The sequence below is a fragment of the Lissotriton helveticus genome, chromosome 5_1, assembly GCF_964261635.1.
Source record: "Lissotriton helveticus chromosome 5_1, aLisHel1.1, whole genome shotgun sequence".
Classification (NCBI taxonomy): domain Eukaryota; kingdom Metazoa; phylum Chordata; class Amphibia; order Caudata; family Salamandridae; genus Lissotriton; species Lissotriton helveticus.
Window position 1 is genome coordinate 367373874 of NC_136065.1, and position 22879 is coordinate 367396752.

A 22879-nucleotide genomic window follows, 5' to 3' on the forward strand; every position below is an offset into this window, starting at 1 on the left:
CATTACTGTCTAAAATCTGATTCCAGCATCGATACTCAAGTAGGGCAGGCCTCTTTGAGGAATCTATTTGGGTAGCCTGCAGTCTGTTCGAGCTTAGTTTTGTCTAAGCTTATCAATGATATACTATTTTTATTGATCCTTTGCCCGCAGGGAGATGAGGTGAGGCTCGCTATTCTATTCTAATGCTTATGACTATTGATGAGGATCCCCTGGAAGAGAAGGATTAGTTACTTACCTGTAATCCTAGTTCTCTTCCAGGGGTATCCTCATCAAAGTCATAAGCAACCCTCCTGCCTCCCCGGGCAAAGGACTACTTTAACTTGGAGATATTGTTAACCTGATTGTTTCATGTTTTTTTTACAGTCTCCGCAAAGAACAACTGACCTAACTGTCACCCCTGAGGCATGATGGGAAGCTGGGGGTCATGGGTGCCTTAAAGGCACAGTGTCAGTTTATTGCATTCAGCTGCAGGTTAGCTTTTCAGTCTTTTTAGACTGGGAATTTGCAATGCAGCCTGGGAGCTTCCTATGCTTTCAGTGTTTTATAAGAATTTCTACTGTTTTCTGAGCATTAAAACAGTTCTAAAACAAACTTTATTGTTGTTTCTCATGTTTCTAAGGCATGTTTTATAATGTATGGTGGAAATTCTTTAAAGCATGATTCAACTCTGATGTTTAGTAGGCTGCTATTGCTTATTTATATATAAATATGTATATATTGCTTTGAATCCTCTGGTTTCCACGTGTGTCAACAGAAGTCACGGCACCACAGCAGCAGTTAAGTTCAAGTTATTTATTATTTAAAACACCATGTGCAATTGCAACAGGACGGCCTACGCGTTTCGACAATACTTAGTCTTCAACTGGACCATAGAGTCCTCCGTGTCTAGAAAATGTATAATGTGCTCTGTGCTAGTGCCCTCGTCAGTTTCCATACCATTTAAAAACAACTAGACTACCAACCTTGAACATTGTTACACAGCGCATTGTGGTCGCCATTTCGCACTTCATTCTTAATTACATCATCATTGTTTCTAGTAAAGTACTACTTTTGAGATGTACTGAAAAAGTGCAAGGTGCATAGTGCAAAGAATTTGTTCATGAATTTGTAATTTGTCACATTAAAGTGCAAAGTGCCTAGTCCAAGAATTCATTCATATGTTTGTAAGCTTGTTACATTTAAAATTCATGTAAAGTACTTTTTTCTTATGAAATACAAACATAGCAAGAATTAGGAGTAATTATTTCATTCAATAATATGGTCTAATGCAGCTGGAATCTATTTGATCATGTTGTGCAAATGCGCTAGTTTGTAGTTCTTTTCTAAAGTAGAAATTATTGTTCTTTTGAGAAGTCCAGAATAGCTTTTAGTGAGTGTTCTCTTCTTTATTGCTCGATTAGGGTTCATTTTGTCATTTAAAGGATAGTCCTTTCTCTTTTGGTTACTTTCACAGAAATGAACTCATTTTCACTTTCTTCAATAGTTCCAACCATCTATCGTAACGCAGTACGACTTCTTTTCTCCTTTCATTGCCAACTCTTGTCCATTTTCCTACATTCTTCTTGTTGTTTTCTACAGTTCTTTGAATGTCTCCATTTTCTATGCACTTTTGTAGGGCTTTGTTGCTGATGAGATCTTTGTCTTATTCTTCTCTGTTTTCAAGTGGGGATGAGTTCATTTATGTACATTGCTTTCTGGGGAATTGGCCTTACAGTGCTGATGGTGAATCTATACGAGTTGTTCATTTCTCCAGGTGTACATATAATTCTGCATCTAAGTTATGTCCATGTGGGAATTCGGTTCCCATCCCGAGAATCATTCTGCTTTCCATCTTTCTTAATTTCAAAGTGCGATCTCCTCCTCTTTCAGATATTTTAGCAAGTTTCAACCCTGAGTATGTTAGTTTGGTGCAATCTCCTTGATGTTGTTCGTTGAAATGTTTCGCCATGGGGTAATTCGGATCGTTGTTTTTTATCGCACGCAGATGTTGGAGGATCCGCAGTTTCAATTTATTGATGGTGCTCCCGATATAATCTTTTCCACATGGGCATTTGAGTCTATAAATCACATACTTTGATTCACAGGTAATGTGATCTAAGATCTTCTCAGTTTTTCCATTTTGCAGTGTGTACTCCTTGATGTTCTGGCCATTCTCGCAAGCTTTGCACTTTGCACACTTCCAAAAGCCTGGTGTGTTCAGCCAAGAGATTTTTTCCTGTTGCTTGATATCCAAATGACTTTGCGTCAGAATGTCTCTTAGGGACGATGTCTTCCTATAGGTTATACTCGGATAGGGTGTTAGGTGTTCCTTAAGGGTTTCATCTAATAAGAGGATTTCCCAGTTCCTTTTTATAACCTTCTTAAGATTTTGACTCTGATTATTAAAGTCCATAATGAGACGTGTTTTGTTTTCTGACTCTTCCATCTTTCGTTCTTCAGCGGCCTCTTGGGCTCCCATCGTTTGTTTTTGCTCTTTCCGTGAGACCAAGAGGTCCGATCTATTCTTCAGGTGCATCCGGGATTTCGCTGTTGTAAGGACTTCCAGCGGATATCCTCTTGATAGGAACCGGCCAAACATTCTCTCGATTTCCGCATCCAGATCTTCTTTTTCAGAGCAGTTTCTGTTCGCTCTTAGCATCTCTCCTTACGGTATACTCCATTTTAGGTTTAAAGGATGACCGCTGTTGGCATGGAGGATGCTATTACAGGATGTTGGTTTGCGGTACATCTTGGTGCATAGTTTGTTGTTTCGTATGCTCACTTCTACGTCCAAATAGATCACACAGGTGTTACTGATAGTTAATGTGAAGTGTAGGTTGTACCGGTTGTTCTCCAGAGAGTCTATGAAGGCATATATATATTTATATATATATGGTTATATATATGTGGGGCACATATAATATAGTGTTTCCGGGGTCCCGCGCATGGGCGGGAATATTCTAATGCTTATGACTTTGATGAGAATACCCCTGGAAGAGAACTAGGATTACAGGTAAGTAACTAATCCTTACCTGTACTATAAATATTGATAGGTAATAAGCTAAATGTGCCTATTCTACTCAATTTCTCTCATAAAGTGCCTACAGTGTGGACCTAGAATGAAAAGTACCTACAATGAGGACCTGGAATGAAAATGAAGAACACAGGGGAAAGAAAACACATGTGGTACTTCTGTTTAAACATCCAGCATGGTTAGATAGTGACCTAAAAAAGTGATAATAAAACACTCTAGACACAAAAGGTCATTCTATTCCGGGGCAGTGCCCTGTAAAAAATGACAGATACAAGACCGACACAGACATAACATAAAACACACACTCTATTCAGAAGGTCATATATTAAAATGGTAGTCCTGCAATCATTATAGTGTTTATCTGAGGAAAATCAGATGGTAAGAGGGGTGCATACTTGTTATCAGTTGCTGAATGGCGACATGAGCCTAAAAATAGAGGGACCAGGTGCTTAATAGCATCCTAAGGTATTGAGGCAAGAAATAACATACAGTCTTTGTAGTAGCATTTGTATTGGTACTCACATAGATGGAATCCAGTTGTAGGTTCGAGTTTGCTGCCTCGGCTATGCCGTACTTACAGACTAAGAGGATTCCCTCTCTCCAACCGTCCCATCCGTGGCTCCGTGGTTCAATGAGGAGCGTGGAGGCACAGGCTTAAGTACCCCCATTAATTGGATAATTGGGAAAATTCTGAGTTGGTACGGTGACCCTGAATACCTTGTAAGGTATTTCCGGTCTGCGTGGGAAATCGTGGTGCATTCTGCATCTGTTCAATACCCGACACGTTGCTTCTCAGGCACCGGTGCGTTGGGAAGCACTATTGTGCCCATGCGCCCTGGCGGTATATGGCTGTTATGATTTCAGCGCATGCGCAGTAGAGAGGAGAGAGGGGTTACAGTGCCCATGCGCACTGACAAACATTGAATTTTGTGGGTTATGCGCAAGCACAGTGATGACCACAGCGCTCCTCACAGAGGGCGCCTGTGTTTTGAGGTGCATCAAAAATAATACTCTTTGGCCCGCAGACGTTACAGTGTGTTTGATATAGCACAAGGTACAGCACTGCATGTGTGTGCGAGTATAAGTGCCGAGAGACACCAGAAAATAGAAAAAACTGGGATGAAAACTGAGAAAACTGGAAATTATACTCCTGCCACTAGCTAGTAGGTATGGAGAAAGACACTAATGTTGTTTGCGTAGAGACAGATAATGCCGGGTCAAGGCAAACAGACATAGAGACATAAAGGTGCGGGGGGAAACAAACCACATGGGTATGCCGCAGTGATTTAAACTTGTGCCTCCACGTGGGTGGGCGTATTATTTAAAAATACCGGAAAAAACAGTTAAGGGTGCTCTACATAACCCAAGGTAGATGCAAAAATGTGGGGGTGAACCCCTAACTAAATTGATTCCACGGGATATCGTCATTGAGTCCAATGGTATTGGTCCCTAAGCGGAACACCCAGCGCTGCTTCTTCTCAAAGAGGCCATTCTCTGTAGGTAGCTGTTCTATGACTGTCCATTTCAGGTCGTTCACTGTGTGCATTTCAGATAGGAAATGGGACGCCATTTTCGTTGTGTTCGTCTTACACCTGATGTTGCTTTTGTGTTCCCCAATTCTGATCTTAACTGGTCTAGTGGTCAAATTTACAAAAGGTTTCCCTATTATGGTTAAGAGCAGTTCAATATATCATAGTCATACAGGTAAATAATCAACATTTCCATCCGGTTATTCGTTATTTTATTTCCTTGTTCTTGTCTTTTTAGTAGTTAAACAGCCACAGCCAACACGTGTTTTGCTTCGCTTTTGGGGGGTGTGTTCCCGTGAATTCCTCAAGGCTGTATAAATGTAAACATACAAGGTGCCTATGTATTTAATGTGCTATGATCTTTTACAAGCATTAAACATTTCATATTCAAAGTCATGAAATGTAATTATTCAGTACAAGGTACAACCACCGAAGGTTTAAAATAGGAAAACTTGATTTTCCGTACATGTATATACCTCTAGAAAAGAGGATCGCTATAATCCGAATATGATGGAGAGATATGTGAACACGGAAATTAGAAGTTCGGATATTTAAGTAAGTGCAACCTTAATGCATAAGTGCACTCATTTGTGAGAGTCATGGTACGGATAGGTCATGTGTCTGTGCTCTCAAGTGACTTGTGCACAGTGGAGACTATAGCTCGTGATCACTAGAATAATCTCAGTGTCACTTTATGGTCGTGAACGTGAAAAAAGTAAAAAGGTGAATATGCCATCACTCAAAGTGCCAAAAAGCCATAAATCAAATAAATACCTGATGCTTCAAATCCTTAATTTCTGTAAATTGGAAAACAGACAAAGGTGCACACTATACTTTAGTCAAAGTACTCATAGTCACTATATGACCTCTACAAAGACAGAAACAATAAGATTGATTACCGGATATAACAACTGGTCCGGGGTACTCAGACGCAGTTTACAAAAGCACTGGCACTTATTACAGGCTGACATATCTCTTAGAGATCATATCACGGAAAAACTCAATATTACATATAGGAAGGGTTTATCACTAAGAAACATCTTAAGCTCTAGTTACACTGCAATACCAAACAAAGAAAACTGGTTGACTGAACGCACAAAAGGCTTTTATGGTTGTGAACAATGCGTGGTTTGCAAGTGGGCCATCAAGAAGAAAACACAGTTTCATGGTCCAAATGGCAAAGCATACAATATCAGGACAAATATTAACTGTTTGACTAAGTTTGTTGTGTATGCCATAGAATGTAAATGCACAAAGAGATACATTGGCAGCACTATTAGAATACTAAGAGAGAGGATTGGGGAACACATACGGGCAGTAAAACAGGGTGACATGAGGTACCCCTTGGCTGCGCACATGTCTATTTGCCCTTCACAGACAACTAATAAACGTTTTGAGTTCAATGGAATTGAACATACACCAAGACACCCCAGAGGGGGCAATAGAGAATTGGCCCTACGTAGGAGAGACACACTCTGGATTTTGAAGCTTAGGAGTACAGAATGCGGGCTGAATATCGACCAAGAATTGCATTATTTCCTGGATGATTAAATATGGGGAGACACTGTTGATACCTGCCTGGAGACCTCCTACCACTAAGGATCTTTGCCCAGCTGCTTGCTTCGCGCTGTGAGCGCACGGACACCTTCGGCTGTTGGTCCCTCCCGCTGCCGCCCATAGCACCATCACGCGGCCGCCGAGTGGGGGGACTACAGCCCCCAGAATCTTCTGTGGGATTTCCCCACCCACCCACGCCCACTTCCACGCCCAGAGGCGCTGAAAACACCGGCGCTCCCTTAGTGGAGCGGGAGACGCTGTTGATACCTGCCTGGAGACTTCCTGCCACTAAGGATCTTTGCCCAGCTGCTTGCTACGCGCTGTGAGCGCGTGGACACCTTCGACTGTTGGTCCCCCCCGCTGCCGCCCATGGCACCACCACGCGGCCGCCGAGCGGGGGACTACAGCCCCCAGAATCCTCTGCGGGATTTCCACACCCACTTCCGTGCCCGGAGGCGCTGAAAACACCGGCGCTTCCTCCGCCGCGCGGGCGGCGCCGGACTAAACCCGGGCAAAGGGCAAGCCGTCTGTGGCCTGAGGAGGCTGGGATGGGCCACCCCCCTGATGTTTAATCTACGAACAGTAAGGACACTATTTTCCTTTGGACTACTGCACCAGGCTCTGGGGGACTTCAATCCTATAAGTATTATTTAATTGTAAAATGGATAAAAGGAGTGCGGGGGATAGGGTCGTGGGATCACTTGATGACCTCCTTGATAGAGCAGAAATAGTATTGACTAATGAAATTGAGGCTACAGAACGTAGATTATCCCTTGACCTCACCCTGTCAGGGAGAGGTTCACTACCATGTGCCCAGCTCCCAATAACTCTGACAGCTCTTGATAGTGCCCCACCCAGCAATTATCCATTGTTTAATTCATCTAGGCTACCCCCATCTAGCCCAGAACACTGCACTTCCAGGCCCTCGAGCAAAGGCAATAGCCCGGTAATGGTGACCACAAGAGGGATGAAGGCTATGGGCCCTACTATTAAGGAACCTCCATCTAAAAAAAGGAAGGGTAGAGGCACCAAAACGCCAAAGACCCCCCCAGCTACTAAGGGTTTGGGCGGGGTATTCATTTTGGATAACCCCGCTGCCGATACTAATATCCTAGCTAACACACCTGTAGCCACTGTTATCCCCCAGCAGATATAACATGACATTAGCTCCCTATTAAAAGAGCAATTGTCAGCCCCACTCGAGCTGATCCTTAAAAGGCTAGACTCTGTGGACAATAGACTTACAAAAATAGAAGAGGTGCTTAAAAACCCACCCCAACCAACACATTCAATCACAGGTATGCAGATTGCATCCTGCAAAACTACCCCTGCTAGTGTAGGGGATATACACAGGGATCATGGTGGTGCTAATACATATGCCCCGATAGTGGAGGGAGGTAATCACCAAGCTGGGAGGGCGATGAGTTTTAATTCGACAGTAGATAGTGAGGACAGATCCTTGAAATTAAAAAGGTTGTTAGAACAGGAGGGAAGCAAGAAGAGGGCAAATAAGGGTATTGAAGAGCAAAATGGTAAATATCCCTACATCCACCTTCCTCCTGAAGCTACTTCGCACACAGTAATTCTCGTCAATGTGACTCCGCTGACTGATGGGACCTTTGAGCATTGGTCAACCCTCAAAAACAAAGCCATGCAGTATCTGAATAAGAAAACTGGGCTGGGGACGTTCTTTTCCAAGAGTTCAAAATGGTTAGGCGCATAGAGTGGGTGGGCCTCAGCATTAAGACCATCCCAGGGGACTGCGTGGTTGTGAGCTTTAGGTCTTCAGGTGTGGTTGGCCATATTCTTGACATGGCCAGTTATGCCCACTTTGATAAAACTGCTATTGGCATTTTACCCCTTGGCTACTTTTATAAACAACATTCCCTGTTTAGACCAAGGGAAACTCTGGGAACACAGGAAGTTTCCCTGAGGCCTGACCATACCATCCAGCTTAGCAATCGATATGATGCCCTCTCTACAATTGAAGAACTAGATTGACTGGGTTGCTTGAACAGGATGGATTAGTGACCAGAGACAGGGTTGAAACACACGGGGATGTACAGAAACAAGATTACAGAGGCAATAATTATGTAGACAGCAACAGTTTAGCCCCCCCGTGGTATTGTTGGTCAATAAACACCATGTGGTAGAAGCTCATGAAGGTGACCTGCCCGATTCCGCCCCTTGAAAAACCACTATGATTATCTCATCATGGAACATAGCAGGGTTGGAATCCAAGGTTGCCCTATCTGACTGAAGAAGGGAGCGACGTTTGGACGTTTCAAGAAACATGGTCACTAGAGCCAGTGTTTCATACTGGATACTTATGTTTTACAAAACCTGCAACTAAGAACCAAAGGGGAAGGCCTGTGGGTGGTCTAACATGTTGGGTAAGACAGTGTGAAGGGGTAACGGTAGAGGAAGTTAATTTTGATAGCCCAGACATTCAGGTCATTTGAGTTAAATCACATAAAGGTCTCGACTTATTGTTATTTAATGTTTATGCTAGAGGGCAACCAGGTGGTAGGAACTCACCGGTAATTGCTGCCCTGGAGGCTCTCTTAGCAGAGGGCTTACATGATGCTAATATTATGATAGCAGGAGATTTCAATACCTGTTTTGAGCCCCTGGGAATAGTAGACGACAGTTTAAGCAATGAGGTGGTCGAGCACTGGGGTGTCCCCCAACTGGCCATTCCTTCTATTAAAAAATGGTCTGAGGCCGCTTTACAACTCAAAGGGTGTGCCTAGAATGGGGTTTCAGGGCAGTTAATGGAAGGACTACCTCCGATGCACAGGGGGCGCAGAGTTTTGATAATGGGCGCTTCAAAAGTCGCATTGATTATATACTAGTAAGTGTTGAGTGCTGGTCACTAGTTGGAGATATGGCAGTCCAAAGTCGGCCCGAAAGTGACCACAATCCACTGGTGCTTACATGGAACGATAAAAGCTTTGCTAGTAATCCCCCCATGGAAGACAATATAAGCTCTACCCAAGTAATTGTGGCCAATGACTTTCGAAGGGTTCGGTGGGCGAGGGTAGCCCTTGATGAAAGCAAAGTCCAAGCGATTAGGGCTCTAATCTCAGGGTCATTAGTGGAGCTAAATGCATGTAGCAACCAAGGGGCCCTCAATGCTAACCTGTCAAAGATTCATAATAATTTATTTAATGAATTAAAGAAATTTTTCATTAATAGTAAGCCTGTTAGGAATAATTTTACCCATAAACCCACTACCTGGTATAATGATGACTGTAGGGCCACACATAAAGCCCTAGTGGAAGCAATTAAAAAGAAGAATTATAGCACCGTAAAACAGGCCAGGATTGACTATAAACCTACCCTCCATACGGCAAAGAAACTATGGAATGAGGAGCGTTGGCAGGAATTGCTGGTAGCTTGTAAAGGCAGGAATATGACCCGGTTTTGGGAACTGATAAAGTGGGGGAATGGGCAAAGGACTAAAATACCCACTAATTATGTGGAGCCGCAGCAGTGGGTTGCTTATTTTGAATTACAATTTAAGAAGAGGACAAGTAGCGAGATCCCACTCCAACCCATACCCCAAGATATAGCCCTGCAATTCAACACCAAAGAGGTTGAGTCAGTATTAAAGGCCCTCCCAAATGGTAAGGCTCCTGGGCCGGATGGCATTCCAGCCGATTTGTTTAAGCAGGATCCTGACCTCTGGACCCTGTATATTACAAACGTAATCAACGCGATTGCAGGTGGAGCACCAATCCCAGCGTCATGGCGTGGTGCAGAAATAATCCCCATTTACAAGAAAGGGGATTGCTCCGCGGGGGCAAATTATAGGCCAATAAGCCTTATTGATGCGATTCAGAAAATTATATCAAGGGTCATATTGGGCAGGATTCAATCCTGGATGTCTGATGAGAACATCCTTACCCCGCTGCAGGCATGGTTTCGGGCCCATATGGGGACCTTAGACCAAGCCTTTAGATTTGTTATGATTTACTGGAAAGAGGTCTTGTTGGGAAAAGGCCTGATCTTCGTCGCTTTCGTGGATTTAAAATCCGCGTTTGATCTCGTCTCTAGATCTAAGCTGTGGAATGTATTGACAGGGCTGGGGATGTCTAAGGAATTGGTCTCCTTGTTGATAAGGCTTCACACTTTAAATTTCGCCCAGGTCTGCTAGGGTAAACCTGGGGAGGTTACGGAAAAATTCGCAGTAGGGAAAGGAGTCCGTCAAGGGTGTGTGCTGGCCCCTACATTGTTTTCGCTTTTTATTAATGGGGTTGTGCGCTATTTTGAAAATTACCCTACGGATGCGCCCATCCTAGCTGGCCACAGGGTACCCCTGCTAATGTTCGCAGACGATACGCTTATTTTAGCTAAGACGAGGCAGGGGCTTCAATTGGCCCTGTCCCGCTTTGAGGAATTTTGCTGCAACCATGATTTTGTGGTAAACGTAGAGAAGACAACATTTATGGTTCTGCATGGGCCAGGCCCGTAACCTCAAGAGTCTTCATGAGCGGGAGGCTCTTGGAGCAGACAAATGTCTTTGCGTACCTGGGCGTTACTTTCGGCGACAGATTAAGCTAGTCGCCACAACTGAAGCTCTTGGCGCTTAAACACTCACAACTAGCAGGCGCTTTGATCAAGGAGCACAGTCAGTCACTTACTAAGCCCATAGCCCCGGTTGTTAAAGTATACTCCACAAAAATAATCCCAGCAACCCTTTATGGGGCGAAATTTGGGGAGCAAGCAATCTGTCCCCTTTAGCTCTAGCCCAGAGTAAATTCTTAAGATCAATTGTGGGCCTTCCAAAATCTACCCCACGAATTCCACTTTTGTTACATCTGGGATGTCATGCTATAGAGAACATTGCACGATATAGGATGCTGTCCTTTTGGAGAAGGCTCTGGACAACCCCGGAATTATCTTTATTTGCAAAGGGTTTGATTGAAGTGAGGGGATTGGGTGGCTCAAACAAGATTGCTTGGTTCATTAGTATAAAAACCCTCCTTACAGATATGGGGATGAGGGACCTGTGGGACTGCCCAGAGACTGCTAAATTTCCAACTAAAGAAATATATAGAGCAGCTTACTGGAACCTTATTAAAACCAGGAGATACTCCGCCCTGGTCAGTTCCTCATTGACTAGAGAATTCTGTGAATTTAAAGATGAACCTAGCATGGAAAGCTACTGGGACCTCATAACAAAACTGAGGGATCGTAAACTGTATCATCAGTTTCGAGTTGAGTCACTCCCCTTGAAGACGTTTACATGCAAATGGGCAATTGGTACAGGCGACAAATGCCCATTTTGTCCTAAACACATTGAAAATATGGGGCACTTCCTATACGCATGTCCCGCCTATCAGGAACCACGTAGAAAATGGCTTAAACCCCTTTGTAGGTCACTGGGAACCAGTTCAGCCCTGCTTGCAAAAAGGTTGCTGAAAAGAGGTCCTAACGACATTTTAGTTGTAGGGGTTGCTAAATTCCTGAGCTGGTCCTGGGCTATACCGGAAAAAAATAGAGGGAGTCTTACAGTAGGGTAGAATTACTTTCACTAACGGGATTGTATGAATTATAAGAATTGCATGAATTGTTGATGTTTTTTTATTATAAGGGTGACTTATGCAAGGATCAGATGGGGTGCCCAGGGTCAGCTGACAGATAGGGTACCCGTGAGGAGTGGAGTCCGCCAGGGATGTGTCATGGCTCCGACCCTCTTCTCCTTGTTTATGAATGGAGTGGTGGACCACCTAAGAGGAGAAGAGACGGATGCTCCATCCCTGGCGGGGGAAAAGATCCAGACCCTACTCTTCGCCGATGACACCTTACTGATAGCCAAATCCCCGATAGGCCTGCAAAAACTCTTGCACCGATTTAGTTCATTTTGTATAGATAGAGGCCTAACCATCAATACCATGAAAACCAAATTGATGGCCTTTTCGCCCTCCCAAAAATTTAAAAACAACTTTCTGCTTAATGGGGCCCCCTTGGAGTTGGTTGACGCATTCGACTATTTAGGGGTCCGGATAAACAGCCGAATGAATTGGAAGGATCACCTGGCTAAAATGTTACTGGGCCACAAAAGAGTATCTGGGGTGACCCTGCGGGAGTATCGGGAATCAATTAGCAAACCAGTGACACCGGTTATGGCCATTTATGAGGGTCAGATACTCCCGGCTGCATTATATGGCTCCGAATTATGGGGGTTCGAAAATGTTACTGAGTAAATCTTAGCAGAAAATAAGTTTCTGAGAGATGTGGTGGCCCTCCCTGTTTCCACCCCGCTGATTCCCCTGCGGCTAGATCTTGGTAGACGAGCCCTAAAGGACCTAGTGAGGCTGCGCCCACTGCTCTTTTGGGTTCGTTTAAGAAGGACCAAGGAGCTGGCCAAATATGCTGAAGGGTTGGATGACCTAATCTCGCTTGATATCGGCAAAAAAATTGGATGGCTGAATAACGTGAGGCACTTAGTCTTACAATTGGGTCTGAGAGATGTATGGGAGACTCAAACTCCCCCGCCCAAATTAGTGATCAAGAAGCTATATTGGGATTGGGTGCAGGCCGAGGCAACACGCAGCATGGCGGGGGGTTCACTCACGGAGCGTTTTCTTGAGTTCAAGTGGGCTAGAAAACTGGAACCCTTTTTTGATCTTATAACCAAGCCGCTAGATAGAGCCCTATATTTAAAACTAAGGTACGGGACCCTCCCGGTGCATGAATTCACCACAAGGTGGTCTAACTATGGTGGCCCATCGCGATCATGCCCGGGTTGTGCGGCTCCTAAGGAGTCTGTGGCCCACTCATTTTTTGCCTGCCCCGCTTATAAAGTGGCACGGAACATCTGGCTGAAACCAGTCTGCAGGGGCTTGAGGCTGAGGTGCCACAGATCGGCTTTACGAGTACTTTCTTCGGACTCATCATCTACCACCCTGATCTGCGGGGTGGCAAAATTTTTGAGCAGTGCCTGGCTTATACGTTCAAGAATTCTGAAAATGAACTCTAGGCTACCAATTGATCAGATTGGAGATAACTGAGGCCATTTATCTAAAGGAATTGCTGAGAATCCTTGCTTGTGGCCTAAATCAATTGTATTGTCTTGTGCTGTGTTTATATTTTAACCATGGTTTTACTCTTGATGATAGTCATTATTCCTTTAACTTGACGAAATGTATTTTTTAAAAGTGTATAATTTAATCTTTTATGGTGAGCTATTTTTCCGAATAAGATATTCAAAACAAATTATAAATATCTAAATGGGAAAGGCTATGATGCGATAAATTTAACTCTGTTTTATGGAATATTTTAATATGCCTTCTTGTTATTTATATTTTTACTATGAGATGGTTTTATATAAAGTTCAAGGTGTATTCTATGAAATATGTACCCTTATTTTATTTATGTCTTTTAAGATGAAAATTGTAATAAAGACTTTTTTGATTGATTGATTGAATATGAAACTAAACTGGACATATGGTCTGTGTGCTTTGGATTGAATGCACCCTAGATATACATGTTGGAATACCGCTAACAGGACTGCATGATAGGATAATGCATAATGAGTGGAAATACTATGATTAAGCTATGACCATGCAACACAGCGATTATTTTCTTTCCCTTTTCTTGTTTCTTTTAAGTATTTATGATTTATTTGGATGAGACAATTTCTGTTGTGTTTTACATATAGAGAATATTCTAATTATGTCGTGTTTCACATACGTTTTACAATGTTCTAATCTTAAATGATGGAGAGAATGAGGATATAAATGCACACTACAATTGATACACTTGAAGTAGATACCCATACCACTGTATATGGATTCATTTATCTTATGAGCATGAATAGAAGGTGCCCTTTATATTCAACTTACTTTATGAGTTGATTTCTATATTTGAATGTAATCCACTTCGGAGGTAGAACACCACATGTACACACCATATGTTAAAGCACCTTTGCTCCCTGATCGTTTTTATAATTTTTTATTTGAATACACTACTCTGTACACTTCCTGAACAACACGGTATGGCAGATTACCGTGTTTTTGTTTTAACACGGATACTCAGTGCCTTCTATCTCAAAAAAGCGGCAAATATCTATTGATCGTGTCCGAAAATGCCCATTAAAAGATGGTGGCCATTTCGGCAGACTCTACTCTGCCAGGCTGCCAATCACGGAGACACCACGTAATCACGTTCACGCGCGCACACTGGGAAAGGAAAAAAGAGGAGGTCTTATATACGAGCAGGGAAAACGGCACTCGGGAGATTGTAACCGAACGCGGTCACAAGGTGGAGCGACGTGCTGTCTAAGAGATACAGAAATTGAAGGTGAGGCATTTACCGGGTTCACAGGGGTATGTGGGTTTTGGACGTTGAGGGTCCATGTTTAAATTAGTGCCTTGAAATAACGGGTCCTTTTGTGCAAACTGAGTACTTAACAGAGTGTTTAAAATACTGGTCAGATTATGAGCAAAACGAGGTTGTAAACAATTGTGATACTTGCAGCCATTTGTAAACATACGCTGGGGGGCCTATAATTATGTATCAAGGCAACGTCAGCGAAAAGTGGTCTGGATCACCTTTCTATATATAAATAACTAATAGACATATGTCAGCAGGGGCTTTTACAGATATAGAGGTGGGGGCATTGACAGAATTTAAATCAAGGTATTATTTGTATACCACGGTTCTGCCAGAATATTTTATACACACATTTGCATAGGACATTAAACAGAGCAGATGAAAAGTGAGAAAGCAGCTTGGGTCTGTTGAATGCATATTGGATAGTAACATGAGAGACAGGAGTAATATACCTTATGTATCATTTATGGATTTCACAGATCCCTGAATTAAGGATTAAAAAGGAGATAGTGAATTGGACCGAAACTTGTGGGCGCGTCGCAGGAATTGGAACCCCAAAGTGGGTTGGAATTATCACCACATTTCAAGTAGGTGTTGGTATCTGGAACATGGGGAGGTTTGATGGAATTGGATTACATATAATGACTATGAGTACTTTGACTAAAGTATAGTGTGCACCTTTGTCTGTTTTCCAATTTACAGAAATTACGGATTTGAAGCATTAGGTATTTATTCGATTTATGGCTTTTTGGCACTTTAAATGATGGCGTATTCACCTTTTCACTTTTTTCACGTTCACGACCATAAAGTGACATTGAAATTATTCTAGTGATCACGAGCTATAGTCATAATGTCAAAAAAGAAAGTCCCTATTTTCCAAACATGGAAGTACAGTAATAATACAACCCTTAGTAAACACTCAAGCCCATTAATACAAAACCACAATGTTGTTAAACACCCTCAATAGAATGAAATAATCAAAAAACAATATCCAATAGTAGTAAAAAATATTTGTACAATTTATTCAATATAAAATAATACATTCATTCACAATTTTAATGCCTTAAAATACAGTTTAAAAATGTGTCAAATTCACATGAAGAACAATTAAAAACATTTTAGGAGTTGTCGACGCAGCTTTTCGGTTTTATTATAGCTACTTCATCAGGACAAAGTTCTGGTTAAAAAGAAACATACAATTAGATACATTCAATGTTTTTCTTTTTTGTTACTTTAAACATTATTAACAACATTTACAATTAAGGCACCAAAGGTCTTTATACAACAAAATATGGACATTTAGGGCACTTTTTATTCTTTATCAAAACATGTGTTTTTTTTGGGTTTGATTTAATAAGGGAAGAATTATTGTCTCTAGAATCAACATAGTTCAAAGTGCCTGTTGATTGCACAATGAGATATCTGTAAAATATCATGCTTGCATACCTTGCTAGTTCAAGGAATACACCTTGAACTAGCAAGGTATGCAAGCATGATATTTTACAGATATCTCATTGTGCAATCAACAGGCACTTTGAACTATTTTGATTCTAGAGACTCAAATTCTTCCCTTATTAAATCAAACCCAAAAACCCCCCACATGTTTTGATAAAGAATAAAAAGTGCCCTAAATGTCCGCATTTTGTTGTATAAAGAACTTTGGTGCCTTAATTGTAAATTTTGTTAATAATGTTTAAAGTAACAAAAAAGAAAAACATTGAATGTATCTAATTGTATGTTTCTTTTTAACCAGAACTTTGTCCTGATGAAGGTGCTATAATAAAACCGAAACGCTACGTCGACAACTCCTAAAATGTTTTTAATTGTTCTTCATGTGAATTTGACACATTTTTAAACTGTATTTTAAGGCATTAAAATTGTGAATGAATGTATTATTTTATATTGAATAAATTGTACAAATATTTTTTACTACTATTGGATATTGTTTTTGATTATTTCATTCTATTGAGGGTGTTTAACAACATTGTGGTTTTTGTATTAATGGGCTTGAGTGTTTACTAAGGGTTGTATTATTACTGTACTTCCATGTTTGGAAAATAGGGACTTTCTTTTTTGACATTGTTACTGCTCCTTGTCCCGGATTGGACTTTGAAGGAGACCTCCCTTATTTCTTTTACACAAGCTATAGTCTCCACTGTGCCCAAGTCACTTGAGAGCACAGGCACATGACCTATCCATGCCATGACCCTCACAAATGAGTGCACTTATGCCATTTGGACCATGAAACTGTGTTTTCTTCTTATTTATTTATTTATTTATTTATTTAAACATTTGTAAAGCGCTACAAAGGCCCGTGGGCATCTCGGCGCTGATATCTGCTAAATTCAGCCCTAAAGGAGGATCTACCTATTGGTCAAATAACCAAGTTTTGATTTGTTTTCGAAAGGACCACAAGGAGGGACTGTTTTTTATGATTAGCGGCAAGGAGTTCCAGAGCTTGGGTGCTGAAACAAGAAATCTTCTGTCGCCCCATGAGACCAGTTTGGTACGGGGTACTTCCAGCTGGAAGAGATCAGAGGACCGCAGGGACCTAGCGGGCCGGTAGGGGATAAGTTGTTGAGTCAGAAAGGCTGGTCCCTGGTTATGCAGTGCCTTATAGACAATGCACAGAGCCTTAAACTTAGTTCTGTTCCTAATGGAGAGCCAATGCAACTCTCTGATAGTGCTCGAGACTGATTGGAATTTGGGGATGTTACCCAACAGTCGGGCAGCAGCATTTTGAATAGTCTGCAGCTTGTTGAGGACTCTCTCTTGGGCATTCAGGAATAGGGCATTACAATAGTCCAAGGTGGATAAGACCAAGGACGTGATCAAGGTTTTGCCAGCTGAGGTAGGGAGAAAAGGGAGGATTTTTTTGATGATTCGTAGTTTATAAAATGCGGAGGAGGCGATCTGATTTGCATGAGGAAGAAAAGTAAGCCTGTCGTCAACCATGACACCCAGGTTTCTCACCTTGCTGACTGGGGTGGGCGGTGAACCCATGGACTGTGGCCACCAGCGGGAGGACCAATCTGGGGATAGGTGTCCAAAGATGACCACCTCGGACTTATCCGAATTCAATTTGAGGCAGTTGGCGGCCATCCAACTTCCTATAGCCTGCATGCCCAGATTGAAGTTATCAGCCACTTTTTGTCCGTCATTTCTGATGGCCAAGACCAACTGGGTATCGTCAGCATAGGAAGTAAGGCTCATCCCATGAGCTCTGATGGTATTGGCAAGGTCCGACACGTATATATTGAAAAGTGTCGGACTCAGGGATGAGCCTTGGGGTACACCGCATGGCAGGGACAGGGTGGTAGACTGAAAAGGCCCTATGGTGACCACCTGAGTCCTTCCGGCAAGGAAGGATGCCAGTAGGGTCTTGGCCTTATGCTTAATCCCCAGATCTTCGACACGGTCGATCAAAATAGCATGATCGACCGTGTCGAATGCTGCTGAAAGGTCCAACAATATCAAGACCGCAGTGCCACCCGCATCACGAATAATTCGGATATCCTCTGTGGCCTTGATCAGGGCCGTCTCCGTCCCATGATGTTGGCGAAAACCAAACTGAGAATCATCCAATAGATGATGGAGTTCTATGAAGGCTGACAGTTGGGCGTTTAAGGCCTTTTCGACAACTTTGGCCAAGATGGGCAAATTGGCAATCGGTCGATAGTTCTTAAGCTCATTCCTGTCTAAATTTGTTTTTTTCAGCAGTGGCTTAAGTAATGTCTTTTTTAGGTCGGCGGGGTAGACTCCTGTAGTAATCAGAATATTACATATATTAGTAATGGCTGGGAGCAAAACTTCCAGAATTGGTAGCAATACTTTAAAAGGGCATGGATCAAGGGCAGAGCCTGATTTAATAGGTGACAAAAAGTCCCTGACCTGAGTAATAGAGACCTCCTTAAACTGAGATAGAAAAGGACCGGTTGTGGAGGGACTCGCCTTCTCAGGGGTAGTATTTACAGGTGTTTTTGCGGAGCTGGCAAAGACAGCACAGATATCATTAACTTTGTCATAAAAGTAGTTGGCCAAAGCATCACAGAACAGTTGGGAAGGGGGAGGTTGAAGGTTAGGTAGACAACCAGCCAATTGTTTAGTTGTCTCAAACAATGCTTTACTTGAGTTTTTAGAAAGTTCGATTTTTTCCGAGAAGTACTTCTTCTTGGCATCTAGGATCATATTTTTGTATATGATAACCGAGTGCTTGTAAATTATTTTGGCCTCTTCGGAATAGTGCCTGCGCCAATTCCTCTCATTCTTCCGACACAACTGCTTCTGTGTTCTTAGTGTATCCGAGAACCAAGGAGCAGATGGTGTTGATCTGTTTCGAGAGCTTTGTTTTGACTCGACCAAGCGAGTGGCAGCAGATGCAACCCATTAATTATATTGGATAATGGCGAGATTAGGATCATGTGATAAAGTCGGGCTAGTTTTAATCAGAGCTGATTGTAAGCTATTGCTATCAATATTTTTCCAATCCAAGAAGGTCTGACGGTTATTATCATTCGAGGTTTATCAAAGAGGAAACAGACACTTGTAACACTAGGCCATTGGTCACATAAATTTAGAGTAACCTCAAAAACCCTATGCAAATGTGGTTATTGCGGTATATATGGTTCGTCCGCCCCGCATATGGGTTGTTGGCCGTTATCATTGGTTACTCCAAGTTAGTGATGTTGCCAGCCTCAACCGGAGGCACCTCTGGCTTATAGTGCAGTGTCCAGAGAAGAAGAAAAAGTGGTGTGTCAAAATAGAATTTCGAAAAAAGGAAAAAAGGTTTAAAAGCTGAAAAATCACCCTGAATAGTTTTATTTAATGGTGTGATTTCCAGGTTATTAAAAAGATCTGTTACTACTAGGTATACTTTGCAGGGTATTGACTCCTCCGGTTTCTTGTAAACGGAGAGTACTCGCTTGCGTCGGGGGGCCCTCAGGACTCAGAGCCGCGTGTGCTTGCAATCACGTCTAGTGCTGACTCTGCCCCCGGAAGTTTCGGCCCCCCGACGCAAGCGAGTACTCTCCGTTTACAAGAAACCGGAGGAGTCAATACCCTGCAAAGTATACAGGTTATTAACGTAACACAACACAAAAGGTGTGAGTAATCCGAACATTGTTTGTCTGTTTAACTGTGAGTCCTGACGAATGCTCTATAGACCCCTGTGGGCCGACAGAGCAGAAACATGTCGACGTTTGTGCAATAAGTGTTTTTCAACTACTATGATCTAGTTACTCGATCAACCTAGTAGTAACAGATCTTTTTAATAACCTGGAAATCACACCATTAAATAAAACTATTCAGGGTGATTTTTCAGCTTTTAAACCTTTTTTCCTTTTTTCGAAATTCTATTTTGACACACCACTTTTTCTTCTTCTCTGGACACTGCACTATAAGCCAGAGGTGCCTCCGGTTGAGGCTGGCAACATCACTAACTTGGAGTAACCAATGATAACGGCCAACAACCCATATGCGGGGCGGACGAACCATATATACCGCAATAACCACATTTGCATAGGGTTTTTGAGGTTACTCTAAATTTATGTGACCAATGGCCTAGTGTTACAAGTGTCTGTTTCCTCTTTGATAAACCTCGTACTTACCCTGGGGAATGAAACAGACCTTCAAATCCCTAGTCCCTCCCCATTGATTGATTGGTTATTATCATTCCCCATAGCTACTCCTGAGGCATGGCTGGTTAAAGTGGCCGTTATAACAAAGTGATCTGACCATATAATGGGAAAAATTGCAGAAACCTGAAGGTTATTTAGATTGGAAAAGATGCCATCCAGAATATGACCTCCTTCATGAGTAGGGGCTTTCACTAATTGGGGAAGCCCGAATGTGGTTAGGCATGCCTGGAGGGCAACTGTGTCACTGTCTTCCGTTTTGTCGAAGTGAAAATTGAAGTCACCTAGTATGGTAAATGAACCATCCAGAGCAGATACTTCAAGAATGTGACTGATGTCAGAAATGAAAGCCGACCTTTGTCCTGGAGGACGGTAAAGAAGGATACCTTTAAAATTTATGGAGGGAGTAAGTTTGATTGAGAATTGAAGAGCCTCGCAAGACATAAGCGGTATCTCGTCAATTCTGACCACATATGTATCCCGTGCAATTATGGCTATACCTCCCCCTCTCTTACGTTGTCTATCCAATCTATGGATTGAGAACCCATGGTTGCCCACTTGCAAACCACGCATTGTTCACAACCATAAAAGCCTTTTGTGCGTTCAGTCAACCAGTTTTCTTTGTTTGGTATTGCAGGGTAACTAGAGCTTAAGATGTTTCTTAGTGATAAACCCTTCCTATATGTAATATTGAGTTTTTTCCGTGATATGATCTCTAAGAGATATGTCAGCCTGTAATAAGTGCCAGTGCTTTTGTAAACTGCGTCTGAGTACCCCGGACCAGTTGTTATATCCGGTAATCAATCTTATTGTTTCTGTCTTTGTAGAGGTCATATAGTGACTATGAGTACTTTGACTAAAGTATAGTGTGCACCTTTGTCTGTTTTCCAATTTACAGAAATTAAGGATTTGAAGCATTAGGTATTTATTTGATTTATGGCTTTTTGGCACTTTGAGTGATGGCATATTCACCTTTTTACTTTTTTCACGTTCACGACCATAAAGTGACACTGAGATTATTCTAGTGATCACGAGCTATAGTCTCCACTGTGCACAAGTCACTTGAGAGCACAGACACATGACCTATCCGTACCATGACTCTCACAAATGAGTGCACTTATGGCATTAAGGTTGCACTTACTTAAATATCCGAACTTCTGATTTCCGTGTTCACATATCTCTCCATCATATTCGGGTTATAGCGATCCTCTTTTCTAGAGGTATATACATATATGGAAAAACAAGTTTTCCTATTTTAAACCATCGGTGGTTGTACCTTGTGCTGAATAATTACGTTTCATGACTTTGAATATGTAATGTTTATTGCTTGTAAAAGATCATAGCACATTAAATACATAGGCACCTTGTATGTTTACATTTATACAGCCTTGAGGAAGTCGCGGGAACACCCCCCCAAAAGCGACGAAACACATGTTGGCTGTGGCTGTTTGACTACTAAAAAGACAAGAACAAGGAAATAAAACAATGAATAACCGGATGGAATTGTTGATTATTTACCTGTATGACTATGATCCATTGAACTGCTCTTAACCATAATAGGGAAACCTTTTGTAAATTTGACGTGTGCTGGGGAGTGAAGTAATTCGTAAATTGAGTTGAGGCTCAAAGTTTGCAGAGTTTAGTGGTTCTCTACACCTTACAGCACTGTCCCATATAAATACTTTAACCTAATCTACGTGTGTTATTCCACCCAGAGGCGCCAGAAGCCTAGGATTAATACCACATTTCTAAGGCTCTGGTCTAGTGGTCATGCCAATGTATTCAAAACCGCAAGGGCAAGTAACCAAATACACGACAGTGTGGCTATTACAGTTGGTGAATTTCTTCTGTTCCCACTCACTCCCATTGCGGGATTATAGTCATCTGCTTTTTTTGGTAAGGTGGCAGCTACTACAGTTGCCACAAGGGTGGTGTCCCTGGGCCCATTGCACAGTGGCTTGCTCAGGTTGGTTGGTACGGAGTCGGGTATGGACCAGGATGTCTTTCAGGTTCCTCCCCCTCTTGTGAGCGAAAAGAGGTTTTTCCAGGTTCAGATTGCCACACGCAAGGGTCCTCCAGTGTCTATTCACGATTTTTTAAATCTCTTTGGAGTGGGTATTGTAAGTGGTCACACAGATTGATCTCTTGTTGGGTTCTTTTTGTACTTTTTCTTCTAGAAGTGCATCCCTGTTGTTATTGCGTGCCCTTTTCATGGCCCTGTTTATCACTGATGTTGGGTATTTACAGTTCTCCAATTTTTTCTGGAGATCCACTGCCTGGATTTTATAATCACTCAGGCAGGAACAGTTCCGTCTCAGGCAGAGGAAATGGCCGTAAGGGAGGTTGTCACATAGGTGCCGTGGGTGGAAGCTGTCGTAGCTTAGCAGGCAGTTCTTTGATGTCGACTCAAAATGGTTGTCTTTAATAGCCCCCTTCAGGGTAGATGTTAAGATCCAGGAATACCATTTTTGCACATGATGCAGAGCTGGTAAATTTAAGAAACGGATTCTGTGCGTTCAGCCATACCATAAATTGTTCAATGGATTGAAGGTCACCTTCCCAAATGACCAACACGTCGTTTATGTAACACCTCCAGGTTTGTATGTTCTGTCGGAAGGGGTTACTTTGGTGCAGGATTTTTTGATCCTCCAGATGGTACACATAGAGCCCGGCCAGACTAGGAGCAAAGGTGCTCCCCATGCTGGTCCCCTGGCTCTGTAAGTACAATGTGGTTTCGTACTGGAAAACATTTTTTGTGAGTGCCAGAGTGATGCACTCCATCACGAGGTTCCTGGGGGTCTTGT

The 22879-nt window shown here is 42.4% G+C and overlaps 2 protein-coding genes across 2 annotated transcripts in view; one reads left to right on the forward strand and one right to left on the reverse strand.

Moving 5' to 3' along the window:
- LOC144753167 (uncharacterized) overlaps nucleotides 1-3713 on the reverse strand; it is a 334464-nt gene extending 330751 nt beyond the window's left edge. Inside the window, exon 1 of the mRNA XM_078640935.1 lies at nucleotides 3592-3713. The gene's annotated coding sequence lies outside the window, so the exon portion shown is untranslated. The remainder of the gene's footprint in view (nucleotides 1-3591) is intronic.
- Nucleotides 3714-14916: 11203 nt separating this feature from the next.
- LOC144754565 (uncharacterized) overlaps nucleotides 14917-22879 on the forward strand; it is a 431150-nt gene continuing 423187 nt past the window's right edge. Inside the window, exon 1 of the mRNA XM_078642501.1 lies at nucleotides 14917-15029. The gene's annotated coding sequence lies outside the window, so the exon portion shown is untranslated. The remainder of the gene's footprint in view (nucleotides 15030-22879) is intronic.